The sequence below is a fragment of the Balaenoptera physalus genome, assembly GCF_965194825.1.
Source record: "Balaenoptera physalus genome assembly, chromosome: 3".
Lineage (NCBI taxonomy): Eukaryota > Metazoa > Chordata > Mammalia > Artiodactyla > Balaenopteridae > Balaenoptera > Balaenoptera physalus.
This window is the reverse complement of record NC_138890.1, coordinates 137,814,501-137,817,569: the sequence shown is the minus strand read 5'-3', so window position 1 is coordinate 137,817,569 and position 3,069 is coordinate 137,814,501. Positions and strand designations below refer to the sequence as shown.

Below are 3,069 nucleotides of genomic sequence, written 5' to 3'. Positions count from 1 at the left end.
TTCTGCCATCTTGAAGGTCTCCTCTTGGCAACTTTCAAATATCCATACAGTATTATTAACTATAGTCACCATGTTGTGCATTACATTCCCAGGACTTATTTATTTAATTCACATGCTGATATTTCAGGTATATAACTTAAATAATGTGCTCTTCAAGCAGGAATTATAGTTCTTCTACTAACACTCATTGTATATTTATGGAAATTGAGCATGTAATATAAGCTACAAAGACAATCAAATAGCAAAATTTATGATACTTGTTTGGGCATCTGTAACATAAGATTAAGAATTAGTAAAAAGACATAAACAAAAGTGCCAAGTTACATAAATTAAAAAGGAAATCTTCAGGAGTTCCCTGGTAGTCTAGTTAGTGGTTAGGATTCTGGGCTTTCACTGCCGTGGCCTGGGTTCAATCCCTGATCGGTGAACTGAGATCCCACAAGCCACATAGTGCGGCCAAAATAAAAAGAAAGAAAGCTTTTAGAGGGTTTTCTTCAAATACAAAATACATAGAATAACTAATAAGAAGACAATATAACAAAATCTATAAGGTAGATAAAAGGATATCTTTTTTTTTTTGGTTTCTAGCTTTTTTATTTTTCCCCTTTTACACAAAAAAAGTAGAAGAAATAATACAGGATTAAAACTGCAAAAGTAGTTAATTGGTAGAACACACATACACAAAAAAATCCAGATAGGAAGACAAGCTTATTTACAATGAGGAAACACATGTAAATTATGGTAGTTTGTATATGAAATATTAAAAAAGAAAAGTCAAACATATGCTACATGGTACCACTGTTTACAGCAATACTGAAGGGGAGAAAACAACTTTTCTTTAGGAACAGATATACCACAAGGTCCAGGTTTTATAGCATCAGTGCAATAAATTCACAAAACTATATTACAGCTAGTTAATCAGTTTAAGAATTGTTCCCAAATATATCACATTTCCAGCCCTCAGAAGTTCATTCCTACAGATTTCAACTACTCCATCTATGGGGACCAAAAGCAGCCAGTGTTACCATAAAATGAGAATCTTGAGGCTTACCTTTAAAAGCTTACTCTGGTCTTGAAAAACTAGTTGGATTTTCTACTGAAATGAATCTTGACTGAACACAGGATGAGTTTTGTTCTTTTTTGGCTGGTCTTGGAATGAAGGTCATAGACATGACTCTTAACCTATTATGTACTTTAGTTTCAGTTAGCTGAAAATCTGAAATTAAAAGTATGCTAAAGATCCTAAATACCATCATGTGTAAGCCTGCTACTAAAAAGCCTTTAAGGATGTACTAACTTTAAGTGCAAGGGAACAAGAGTTCTAAGCCTGTCAGATTCCCCATTTGGGAGGAAGGATCAATGTTTCCAACAAATTGCTAAATTCTGCACAAGGGAGAAGCCAACACATACTAGGCCATGGAATTAGGTTCATTTTATTCCATGAGGATTCTTCTCCCACAGTATCGAAACAGAATGAGGAATGAATCTTAACTGGTCTCTTCATCAGAAGTGGTAAACTTGGTTTCTGTATTCACGAAGCCAGGCAGTTGTTTAAGCAGACTGTGGAAGCAGCCAGTAGAACCAGCTTCCTGTAGTCGCAGACCACGATCTTGTATCCAGCTAAAGTGAAGATCAACTTGCACAGTTATCCCAAGCCACTGTTAACTGTACTAAAGGATGAAGTTCACCACTATATTATTTTAAAAGTAAGAGTTCAATTAACCCTGGGTGAGAAAAACCAAAACAAGTGGTAATGATGAATGAGTTGTCCATATAAGGCCAGCTGATGAGAACACACCCACGAAGACACTGGGCATAAAGCCTTACTTGGCAATTCGGAGTTTCTACTAACTAAGGGCAGAATGAGGGACAGCAAAGAGCTACATCTGTAATGTTTTAGTATCCAGACAGCAATAACAGACACTGTCCCCAAGGACAATGTGTACACCATTAATCACACTGAACAAAGCAGATGCATTATTTATTTTTCTTTTCTTTTTGCTTGAGAAGCTTGTTTATCTCTCTTTTGGCCATTCCAATGTACTTCGAAATGATTCCATGTTGGTTTAGTCCAGGAAGCAAGAGTAAGAAAGTCACTCTCAGGTAGGTGAGAAGGAGGTTGTGGACTTGCTGTCCCACCCAAGCAACTGCAGCAAGAGAAATTGATCATGGTCATGAAGTACATTTTAGGCTTTTCTTTCTTTACGTAAGGAGGCGTTTCTACCAGCCCACAGCCCTGCGTCGAGTTTTTACTAGATTGTTGCAAATTTCAAGGACTCTCTGCTGTTGCTCAGTGGTCTATTTATTGGAGCCAAAAATTCTAGGCACTATAATGGGAACAAGGTAGTCAGCCAAGCACAAAAACATAACAAAACAGGAAACACCTGACAGAATGGATGGATCTGGATAGTAGATAGTCAGAAACACCAAAGAAACCACACCCATGATGGCAGGTGGAAACCAGGCTCTTCCCCATTGGAGGACTTCATCTGCCATCAGCATCACTTCTCCCCATCTTTGTAGCTACTCTTCCAGACTTGCAGTCTCTGCAGCCAGCAGACTGGTGCTGCGAGAATCTCCTTCTGCCATCGTTCCCGAGGTGCCCCCTCAGCTAGTGCAAGACGCCCCCAAAACTGGCCTTCCTCAGAGCCACTCACGACAACCCTCATAAAAGGATATCTTAATTAAAATAAAATAATTAAAGAAATGTACTACTGTAGTGACAATATAATCAACCAGAACAAAAAAAAAAAGCTCAGAAACATACATACCAATATTTAAATATTTTATAAATAAAATTATTCTAATTTTAAATCAATGATATCTTTTTAGTTACTGATTTGTTGGAAGAAAAAATTAATGGTTAAAATGAAAGGAAATAGGGGCTTCCCTGGTGGTGCAGTGGTTAAGAATCCACCTGCCAATGCAGCGGACAGGGGTTCGAGCCCTGGTCTGGGAAGATCCCACATGCTGCAGAGCAACTAAGCCCGTGCACCACAACTACTGAGCCTGTGTTCTAGAGTCTGAGAGCCACAACTACGGAGCCCTCAAGCCACAACTACTGAGCCC

At 38.4% G+C, this 3,069-nt stretch overlaps 1 pseudogene across 1 annotated transcript; it reads right to left on the bottom strand.

Annotated features, from left to right (window-relative positions):
• Nucleotides 1-568: 568 nt before the first annotated feature.
• Nucleotides 569-2,679, bottom strand: LOC309657919 (ADP-ribosylation factor-like protein 6-interacting protein 1 pseudogene; annotated as a pseudogene). Its single transcript has one exon. The product of its transcript is annotated as an ADP-ribosylation factor-like protein 6-interacting protein 1 pseudogene (transcript).
• Between the last annotated feature and the right edge of the window lie 390 nt (nt 2,680-3,069).